The sequence below is a fragment of the Erpetoichthys calabaricus genome, chromosome 8 (genome assembly GCF_900747795.2).
Source record: "Erpetoichthys calabaricus chromosome 8, fErpCal1.3, whole genome shotgun sequence".
Taxonomy (NCBI): domain Eukaryota; kingdom Metazoa; phylum Chordata; class Cladistia; order Polypteriformes; family Polypteridae; genus Erpetoichthys; species Erpetoichthys calabaricus.
The window spans coordinates 85,197,604-85,209,665 of NC_041401.2; the positions used below are offsets into that span (position 1 = coordinate 85,197,604).

Below are 12,062 nucleotides of genomic sequence, written 5' to 3' on the forward strand. Positions count from 1 at the left end.
CAATTTGTTAGCAACAGGCAGAAGGAAGGTATTGGTAAGGAGTGGGATCACACTGCAACGTACGGAAGACAGTAGGGCAGGAAAACATCCCCTTAAAGTCACGAACTAATCATGTGGGGAAGGGTGGGGAGGATAAACAGAGCAACTAGAAAAATTAACCAACACAGACATGAGAACATGAAACCTACACAGAGAGGGTGACTGGGATGAAATTTGACTCCAGAGTTCTAGAGCTTTGCTTAGCACTGCAGAACCATGTTACTCTCATGTGAGAAGGGTATTATTTGCAGTATTTGTATTGTTCATTGCATGTTCATGGGGTGCAAGGTAGGAATCAACTAGATGGGATGCCAGTTCATCACAAAGGCCAATTTAAAGTTGCCAGTTAACCTAGGAAATGTGTCTTTGGAATGTGAATGGAAACTGGAGGACCCTGCAAGCACAAGGAGAAAATGCAAGCTCTATAGAATGAGTCAGCAGGCTTGCACTTGAATCCAGTTCTAACCATTATTCCATTCTGCCACCCTGAATAAGATAAACAACAACAGTTATTTAAAATTAATTCGTCAGTGCTGAGCTGTGTTTGTAATGGCAGTGGAGGTATATTGTATGGGAAATGAATGGAATGCTACACATTATGTAATTTATGATGGATAAAGTTCATGTTTGCTCGGAGGTGCCACAGAGAAGTAGGTTATGGATGCTGCCTTCCCTCATCTGCCTCAATTACTGGACTAGTTTAAGTTCCTAGGTGTTCTGTTATGTGCTTTATTTATGCAACTTCATAAAAAAATGCTGGCATCACATGCATGTCTGTCAGTGATGTTTCAGCAAGTGCACCATAGCAAATGTGTTTTTTTTGTTGGTATTTCTTTGTGTATTCATTTACTTCTTCTTTTACTCATTTCACCAACACCACAGGCAACATGAAATATGGCTTGAAAACAAAACTAATTTTCACCTGTCAAAGTTGAGAGGGTGGGCTTTCGAGAGTACTGTGTTTTGATTGGTGAATTGCTGGTAATGTAAATCTCTGCCCATCAAGTGTTAGATTTTTAAGCAGACGTCACATCTCAAACTATTTCTACATTGTTAGGAATGCCCACAATGTGAATTATATTCTGATGGGTGTGGTTTTCAAGTTCAGTTATCTTGGCAAATAATGAAGCATTATGGCATTTGCATGCTAATATCTTTATGTTATGGGTGTTTGAAAGATGTCTAGAACCTTCTGAGTGTTTCTAAGTTTGTCCTTGCTTTTTTTTTTTTAAATGTTAATTTCTTTATGGATTACCGCTAAATCTTCCTTAAAATCCCACCACATAGCTGCTCTCTGTTCCAGGAGCTGTTCTCTTATGAACTTTTAAAAACTCAAAGCAGACAGTATTCATTCTAGAAGATGACTCTTCATCCTCAGGTAAAAGCTACAGATGCAGAGATTTTTTTGGGAGGACTGGAAACTTCAAAATGCAACTTTCTACTAGTTGGCATGTTTTAATGCAGCAAATAAAGGTAAGTTTATATTCTGTACTTTTCAAGAGGTTTGGGAGGTCTGCTGTGTCATGCAGTAATTCTGGCCAAACATTTCTTGTCTGCCATGGATGTGCACAGCCATAACTTTTAGAATGAGCTTTGATTGCCTTGGGAATCTTGTGGCTACTAGGCATGTGCAAAGTTACAACTGTGAGTAGCCCCTCCTATCGACAATTCAGCACTAACAAACACGGTACTTGCTATAGCCCAGCCTCTCAGCTTTGATGGAGGAAGGTGACAGTTTTAATTTCAAACTGTACTTCAAATTCGCATGCAGTGTTGCTGAAATCAATCAATTAATTCATTCATTAAATAAGAAACTACGTATTAAATAAATAAATTGAGAAATAATCAACTAAAAACATATTTCATTACACATTTAATAGTTTATGCTCACATATAATTGCTTTCACAATAAATTTGTGTATTTATTCATTTATTTAATCTGAAATACTCATATTCCAACATATTAATTAGGCTCATTTTTTTAACTTGTATAATATTATTTATATGATTTTGACCAAAAGTGCAACTTAATTTCAGAATAGAACATCTAATGCAGCAATGAGAACTAATAACAGAAAATGTTAATAAAATGCAAGTTAACTTTTCATTGAGAACTTCTCGTTTCTAGTTAGCCACATAAAAGCCACCAAAATATTATCTTATAGGTCACATTCAATTATAAGCTGAATTGTTAGAAGCTAAAAATGAATTATGCCACTAGCTCTTATTTTTTTTATATCAGCAGAAGAAAAGTGAAACTCGTTTAGCAATACAGATCAGCCAGATATTGTCTATGTCTCTACATGGCGTAGCATGCAGCTTATATCATAAATAATTAAGTACATCTCTGTGATTTCTGATTTAAATTGTTATGCAGACACATAAATGATTTCTAGATTTTTACACATGTTTACGTTGCATTTATACAACCACACAAAAGTTTTTTAGCATGAATTTGGAATAGAAGACACTATATGAGCTGTGGAACAAGGCACATCGAAATGAAAACTTTCCAAAAGAAATTAGGAAACCAGATTAGAGCTGAAGGCCTTGATATGCCAGAATTTCTGTTAACAGTGGAAAAGAGTGTGGAAAAAAGGAATCACATGGAACTATTTTTTATTTGGTAAATGTAAACTTTATTTAAATCAGACGATGAAAAATGCATAGACACCACAGCCTGCTATTACTGTCCATTTGTCTTCAAGATTTAACATCTGACTGCGGTCTTGTTGGGTGTCATCAAGCCATCTACTTGTCATCAAAAAAAGCCATCTGGGCAAAGATGGAGAGCCAGAAAGAAAACACAGTGGCAACCAACAAACTTGTCTGCATTCTTACTGCCCCAGATATTCGTGCTGTGACGATGATGATGACATGCTCCACGTCTCTACAGCTGCTTCTATGTTAGCAGCATTTAAAGTGAAGGTCGTTCTTTTCTTTCATACTGTCTGCCTGTTTTGTTCTAATCTGCCATGAGGAGAATGTTTGGGTGCTTTTGGGTTAGCATTAGGCATGAGATAAAAGAGCCCATATTTCTGGGAACATATGCCCCATACAAAATGTACATGGTAGGAAGAAATAAAGTGAAAATAAAAAATAATTACAACACACAAATCTTAAATCAACTGTGCACACTGGAGCCAAGAGCCATCAGGGTTACAAATGTTAACCGTAATTCAAGCAAATTCTGCGTGAAAGACTTCTGATGTAAAGAAAGACACTAAATGTAATACACAATACATTGATAAAGATTTATTTAATTATTTTCAAAACAGTTCACATCAATATTTCTCAAAATTCTTTTAAAAGAGGATTATAAATGATTTACACGGTAGCTATATATGCCTACTGCAATTTTTTTTTCTCAAATGTGTTTTCCTCTATTTCTGAGTATTGCTACTTATATAGTCACATTTAATGATGTCAATAGCTTTAAATTACACTTTCAGTTACAACTGCCAGTTACAAGTAATAATGCTGCTGCTTGATTTTATTTGGACCTACTAGAAGCACCTCTGAACAAGATGCCAATTATGAGTTGAAAGAATCAGTTCTTTTTGAGTGAATGGAACCAAAAAGAATGGCTCACTGAAATGACTCAATACCCCTCACTAAGAAAGAAAATAAAAGAGGTATAAACCAAAAGTACCACTAAAAGATGGAGTCATTTAGAGATGAAGAAGCAATTTCTCTGGTGAGAATAGATTCAAATAATCTGGCTCAGCAAAACAACTCTGAACACCCATCACTGGACAGAAAATGAAAAGTGGAAAATCTGGAAGCAAAGTATACTCCCAGAATAAAAATCAAAATATGGTATATGAGACTAGGTTAATGCACACTAAATCAAAGTGAAGAATTATGGAGTGTGATGTTAAAAAGCTCAGGTCACACTGGTGAATAAAGCCTCTAAGTTTACTTTTAACAGAATTAAAACAAATTAATCTTGTAGAGAAAGGATCTGTTAACTTAAAACCCTAAAAGGAAACTCCGAGAAAAAGTGAAAAACAAAACAAATTCCTAAATAATACCCCATTTCAAGCTACCCAGACATCACAAACACATCTGCTCATTCATTCAAAATACAATTAGTGTTTCCAGTTTAAATAAAACAAACATTTGAGAGTGGCAGAAAATCTAAATACCTAGCAAAAATACACACTGTAACAGGAAGAATGTTCAAGCTCTTAAAAAGATAGCAGCCTGTCTGGGACTCAAATTTGAGTTTCTTGAACTCTGTGACACCTTCATTTAGATAGAAGGTATCATATTTCCATACATTATTTGTACACCAGGTTCCCATTTGTATGCCATTTCTGACTATTTTGAACATACATACACCACTCTCCTTCCTAGGATCATACACATTGTATGGTGAAGAAGCTTCCTCACCTTAAAGATCCTTAACACACTGTTATCAGGAGCCAATAGGTTTGCCCATACAAACAGAAAAAGAGCAATCCAAAATTAGACTTCCAGGAATGAGTCAAGTTGAACAATGTCCAGAACACGGATACTGGGATCCATCCCTAGAGAAAGACTTGAAGGTGGTTTTGCTCATCGGAACTTGATGGTCAGGTGATCTATGTTCCCAATTGGGTTTAGTATGAAAAGCTGTCACCACATGGGCTTAAACGCCCATCAGGTAGGGGTCACATGTGATGTAATTTAGGTGATGGACATAAGTAAGACTGAGAAAGACTTAATAAACTGGAATTTACAATCCTCATCCTGAAGGATAATAGTAAGGGCAGGCTTTTGTTTCAACCAACAACCTGATTTAGAAACCAGTTCTTATGGTTTGAAGAACATCTCATTTAATCAAATATTTTTCTTCTTATACATGTTATTATTCTTCAGTGTAACAAATTCCTTTGAGCCTATGTTTAAGTTTTCTTCTAAAATCAGAAAAATGGATTAGAACTCTTCAGTTCTGTACCCCTTCTTTTCCTTCATAAAATATTATTTAAATCATCTACTTAATGATGAACAGACGGATGGCACTAGATTGACTGAATAGCTACTGTCTCCCTTGTTTATTTGCCAGTCAACCTTAATTGGTTTTCAGTTAATGAAAAGAAACATAACAAAACAAAACAAAAGCTCATTTTTGTCAAACCAATGAATTAAAATGAAGTTTAAAATGGGATTTTCATAATTAGCCAAGTCAGCAGTTTTCCCTCTTTTTAGTCGCTGGTGTGAATTCCTTATCATAATAGTATATATTTATTGAGCTTCTGAAGTACTAGGGTGTTTTGAGCTTCTGAAAATTGCAAAATTTCCCTTGGGGGAAAAAATAAAGTTCTCTTTTTATATCTACGTAAGTGAGTCTTGGGAATACAAATCATGGTCAGCATGGAAGTCAAAGTTACATTATTCCAAATTAGAAGAGGCAAACAGAGAGCTACAGCAAACTGTCTAATTAAAGAAGGAGTCTGGTAAACAAAAGGAATGAAAAGAAGTTAAGAAATTATGCATTGTTTGAGGTTTCCAAAGTGGAAATATAGTTATAGAATTGGTTGGTAAATTGGTCGGTTCATCCACTGATGAACAAAAATGAGAAGGGGGGTTAATAAATGAAAGAAGAAGTCAACCATGTAATGTAAGGTGGAGTGTCACTGAATTACAACAGCAATTACAGACAGTTCAAGAAGGCCCAGGAGTTTAGTGTGGACATAAAAAATTACATTCAGGCAACTGAAATTGGTACTGGCAAACCATTTGATGACTCTGAAAAATAAGCAGAATGTAACAAACTGTTCTCAAAAACAGTGGAGAAACACTAACCTCAAATGGAGAAGGAAGAAGGTGAATGTTAAAGGGCATCACTGTGGTAATTCTAAAGCTTCATGGACACAAATGTGGTTACATGCCATTTGGTCCCTTTATGTGCTGCCCAAGAGTCATGTTCATAGATTTGGTCTTTAGTTGAGGTCATTTAAAGTATGCAAAGACAAATGGGATACCAAGGTGCCACCAAAGCTTGGAGAGTACCAGTCTTTCATTTCCAAATTAGAGGTCACCATCTTAAATTCAGCAAGTTATGGGGAACAGATGCCCCAAGTAGACAGATTCAAGTACCCTGGGGTTTTGTTAACAAGCATAAGTATAGGTGTGAACAACAACTGGAAGAGTATTGCAGTTTTGTGAATATTATATTGGACTTGGAAATTTGTAAAGCAAAAATTCCAAAATGGCCAAAAGTAAGAGATTATAAGAACAAATAGCTTAAAACAAGTTTCTGCAGAAAGCTGCTTAATTTTTTATTAGTACTTGGGTGAGATTGGCAACAATTTGAAAGTACATTGAAACAGAGCTACTGCTTCTCCTCATCTGCAATAAGAACAAGTGAAGTTATCTGGGTATGAAGTATGATTGGTGCAGGGTGCCTCTCACAGTTGGAATTCCAGGCACAGGTCAATGGGAGAAGACCTGGGGCAGACCCAGGAAACACTGAACAGATCATGTCCCTTGGCTACCCTTGGAGAGCCTAGTAGTTTCTCAGAAGTATCTGGAGGCTGCTGCTAAGAATAATGGTGGCCTAGCTTGTCCAACCTGGTATGATGCTACTGTAATCCCCATCAGGACAAGTTGACAGAGAGTGAAGTAGGATTATAACAGTTCCTAAACATTCAAAGAAAAAACTGACTTTCCATAATAAAATGTAATGGAAAGTAGACTAAATTGTCCTCTTCTTGGACTCGTTTATCTTGGATTGAATTTGTAGGCAAATCCCTTTTACCTCTTTTTGCTCTTTTGAACATTTTGTTAATTTTTTTTACTTTTTGCAGTAAAGGTTTTCCTTTATCAAGATTCTTTGTGGGACTTGTCTTTACTAGTCAGAGTTTTCAAGGTTTCTCTCCCTCGTAAGGCATTTTTGCATTTTTTGGAACTGTCAAAGTGCCTGGTAGGCTGAAAGCCAGTATGTTTTGTTTTTTTTATTTTGGCGTAGTTCTCTTTTGGGGGGCTAAGCTGGTCTGAAATAAGCCTCTTTTGGGCTGGTCAGGAATAGTTCTTAGTCTGCTTTATGGTCAATTTGGAGGCCTCAAACTCCTTTCTGCCACATTTGTGTCTCCAATTCACAAGAAGAAGTCCCTAGATACTCTAATGTAAAGGACACTCTTTTTTTCCTTGCAAAATGAAGGTTTAAGCACGACAACGTAAAAATATAGAGTAGGTGTAATGTAGTGTACATCCATACTATATTAAAAATGCGATATTGTAAAATTTTAACTTTTGTCAATAATCTTTTAAAAAAGAATGTTACTGACACCAAACACTATTTAGAATATACAGTTCTAAATAGTTATCTAGGCACTTTGGGGCCTTCTCTTCACACATTTCAGCTATCAGCAAAAGCAGTCATACCACCTACACTTACCCAAAATGCACGCAAGAAGTAATTTTGATAGAGAACACAAGTTTTTAATTAAAAATTGTAAATTTTTAATTGATTCATAAAGTATACAGTATAGGGTTATGTATGGAATAGCATATCGGGTAAATGGCCTCCACGGCTTTGCTGGCACATACGCACTCTTTTGTCGAAATTTTCCATGACCGTTTTGCATAAATGTGGCTGAATTTCGTTGATACAGCGCTCAATTTCCTCCTTCAAGGCATGGGTGGTCGTGGGCTTGATGGCATAAACCTTAGACTTCAAAAAACCCCAAAGAAAAAAGTCTAACTGCTTTAAAACGCATGATCTGGGCGGCCAATTCTGATCACCAAAACGGGAAATTACACGACCAGGAAATGACTCATGCAGTAATTGGATTGTTTCTCGGGCTGTATGGCATGTGGCACCGTCTTGTTGAAACCACATGTCGTCCACATCCATATCTTGCAATTTAGGCACAAAAAGCTGGATTATCATGTCGCGATAGCGAGCACCATTAACTGTTATTGCTTGACCAGCCGCATTTTCGAAGAAGAATGGTCCGATGATGCCTCCAGCCCAGAATCCGCACCAAACAGTGACACGTTGTGGATGCATTTGTTTATCAACAACGCGTTGTTCTTTCGTGTAGCACTCCATTTTTAATAACCCTGAACCGTGAGCTGTCACGCTGTCTTTTTTTTTTTGTTGGCAACACTTTACCGCACAAATGGCCCCAAATTCAAATCTTACATGAATTTTGGGACACCCTCTACATCCACAAAGGTTACAAGGCAGGAGCCAGGCCTGTGCAGTGTTCAGTACATAACAGGGCACAGTCACTCAATGGAGGATAATTTAGAGTCTGCAGGCGTATTCTTTGGGATATTGAAGGAAAACTCGAGTAACTGCATAAAAACTCATGCAGTCATGGAGAGAAGATTTAAACTCCACACACACACATTGACCAAGCCAGGATTAGACAACGTTCAATGTTTTCCAAGCTTACATACTGTACATAAATTAATGTTAATAAAAGGTTAATAAAACTTGTAAGTTTTATACTGCTTTATTAGGAAAACACGGGTGGGGCCGTTGTTACTCTTAGTAGTACTTGCTGTGATCTTGTGTTTTAACAACAGGAAACAAGCTGCAGTTTTCAGTACACAACTAAAGCATGCATCTTTCTCAAAGAGGCCTGTGGTTTAGGATTAAACAGTTCTTGGAAGAGAGTGAAGTGAACTTAGCTTCAACAAAGTTTTCAGAGACACAGCTCTTGTGCCAACACTTTCCTGTATCGTTTGCTTGGTTATCTACTAATTACTAATCATTCTACAAATCTGGATCACAAAGTAAATAAAATTATCAAAAGTGTTTTTCTAACCAATAGCTTGCACCACCTATTGAAAGATTAAAAAAACGTAATTTGTGCATGAAGTGTCCAAAGAATTAAATGTAACAGAAGAAGAGTTTACCTGAAAAGACGAGCCAAAATGCATATGTGACAGAAAAAAAAGATGACTTCTTTCCCATAACAATAATATAAGGAATCATACTGGGTGTGACAGACAGTGGGTAGGAGATCATAAGCGGCATTATTGTTGTTTAGATTCTCACACACTGAAGCCACGTAAGAAATGCTGACTTCAAGGTAACTCTGCACTCAGCAGTGTGAACTCCTATTCATTTAATATCTGGAGGGAGACTATGTCAGAGGAAGAGGATTGGCCCTCAAGATCTCATTTTTAATTGGGGTGCCATGTTTCACCAGGCACATTCACAGGTTACAAATGCCAGTTACACTAACTGCATGTATTTCAGATGTAATAGGAAACCAGAGAAGCTGAAGAAAATCATCTCAGAAACTACAAGAACCTGCAGATGGCTCACAGACAATGAGCAGGCTGGGGAACGTAAGACTCAGGAGCTGTGAGGCAGGAGAGCTAAGCATTAAATAACCTTGTCACTCCATACTGTGAGCCTTCACAATACAGAAACACGCAAAGGTATGCAGATTAGTACATTAAAAAATTGCTTGAAATGTAACACATTTCTGTTAATGCCCTTAGTAACAGCTCTCATTCCATGAATGGGGAAATACATTTTATTATGAGGAGGTTTTTATACATCAAAGTTTACCAAACATAGCATAGCATCTGTTTGATCTTCCCCAAATATAGGTAAATCCCACACAAGATAGTGTCATACCCAGAGATATTTGTACAAGTACATCCCAACCACCAACGGCCTTATGGCCAAAGCAACTGCACATGGCCAGAGACATTTCAACACTTACAGTATCAGAATGAATGATATCATAGAAAATGGTTAAATTTCACATTTGCTGTGGCATACACACAAGTCGGGAGTCAGTTTAAATCTCTGCTTATTCCCTTGACTTTTGAGACCTTTCAGAAAGTAGGTGGATTCCTTTCACTTTACCCAAACAATACTTTGACACAATGCCTGGTTGTGCGCCTCTAAAGTAGGGAGAAACTAATGATTGTAAGTCTATAAATTTATCGAAAAGTGGATATCACAGCAAATATTCTTAGGTAACAGTAATACTTTATGATTCTGTTCATAGTTCATATGATACAGGGAGACATGATCAATGGCACCCATGTCTGAGACAGTGAAGTGAGGGAAATCAGGGCTGCAACTGTGTATAAGTTACTCTGAGCAGTAAATAAACAAAACTGTTATAAGGGATGTCCATATTATGCTATAAGAGAGTTTAATAAAAAATATAGATTGATGATTTATTTCCTTCACTGTTGCACAAACAGAGCTTTAGATTTGTTTACAGAAGCATTTCATTTAACTTTTAGTTTTTTATTTCTGAACCTAATTAAGGCTATTTTAGCTCTTGACCATATTTACCGTATTTGGAAATCAACTGGTATTGAATATCAATTAACTACGTTCATGCTGCCAAATAATTCATTTTCAGCTGTAGCAAATAGGCATGCTTTCTGTTAAATATGTATATTTTATACTAATGTAATCATAATGATGGGTAGCACAGTCTTAGTGCTGTTGCCTCACAGTAAGGAGACCTGAATTTGCATTCCGGGTTCCCCCTCCGTGGAGTTTGCTTGTTCTCCATGTATTTGCATGGGTTTTCTCTGGGTGCTCCGATTTCCTTCTGCAATCCAAAGACATGTGGGTTAGGTGGACTGGTGATACTAAATTGGCCCATGTGTGTGTGCAAGTTCACCTTGTGATGGACTGGTGCTCTGTCCAGGGTTTGTTCAGGCCTTGCGCCCTATGCTAGCTGAGATAGGCTTCAGCCCCCAAATGACCCAATTTAGGACTAAGCAGGTTAGAAAATGACTGACTGACTGACTGACAAATCATAATGATGGAGGAGTATTTTGGTTGCATGGTGGACTCACAGTATATATCTATCATTATATCAAAAAATTTTGGGTCGAGACGTGATCATCTTGGAGAGACACTTCGAAGTCCCGCAAGACTTCTTGCACGTCACGCCCTACTTACAAACAACTTCTCGGAGACACTTGAACGTCCCACGAGACATGTAAGTGAGACAAAAGGACAGTTGCTGTACATTCTTTTAAATGATCGTCGCGCAGCGCAACATGCAGATCACGCAGCAAGGCAGCAGTAGCTGCTGTACAGGCTTTTAAATGATCGACGCACAGCACGACATGCAGATCACGCAGCTCAGTAGCAGCTAGCAGCAAGCCAACAGCCGATCCGTCTTTAGCGTGCGTTCAGCCACCCTGCCCCCCTTCACAACGCAAGTGGCTAGCGTGAAGCGTGCCACCAGGGGTGGGGGTTGTGGGGTGGGTGAGCGAAGCGAGTAGGGGGCACAGCCCCCAGTATAAATATATATATATTTTAATTTTCACTCATCTGTGTTTTGTAACCAGCATCAACCATGAATGCTTACAGGATATCTTCAAGGCTCTGAAAGGGTAGGCATAACCACCCTAAAAGAACAGGGGGCGCTGTCATTAACATCATCTCCTTTATCATCCACAAATGGAAATCTTATCGGCTGGATGTTGAGTGACCTCATTACATTTCTGTCAATAATGCCCCACCACTGATTTACAGCTGATTACCCTCCTCTACTCCAGAATTTCGACAAAAGTTGACATCCGACCTGAAAGAGTTAATGAGCCAGTGAGATATAGAGAGTGGGAATCATTTGCAATTAATTTTGAGTGGTGGAGTTGAAGTTAGAGTTGGAGTCATGATTATTAATGCTTAGTGATGAATCTCTGATGATTATTTGTGCTGTTTTACGATATTAATTACTGGACTTGTTCACTGTGGATTGCCTTTTTGGCAATTCCTTTAATGCCATTTTTTGCTCTGTGAAGCTTTTTCTGTATTTTTGTTATTTTGCAAATAAATCTTCCTTTTTATAGAAATTCTATCATTTACCCATCTGTGCACAAGCCAAGGTGTTGGGTTTCCCTCCTCTTCTGGGGCTTTAAAATATTTAGAGACACTCAAGGTTATTTTGGGGCTAAATCCCTTTTAGGCCTGCAAAGCCTGCGGCAGGCTACTTGAATCTAGCAGGCCTAACAGGGTGAGGCAGGCAGTGAAGGTCTGGCCATTGAAGCCTTTGTTGAGCATTATAGAGGCCTCACTCTTTTTAGCATTA

At 37.7% G+C, this 12,062-nt stretch overlaps 1 protein-coding gene across 1 annotated transcript in view; it reads right to left on the reverse strand.

The window, feature by feature from the left end:
- Positions 1-12,062, reverse strand: part of atp2a3 (ATPase sarcoplasmic/endoplasmic reticulum Ca2+ transporting 3) — a 298,736-nt gene that overhangs the window by 187,567 nt on the left and 99,107 nt on the right. The window lies entirely within an intron of this gene.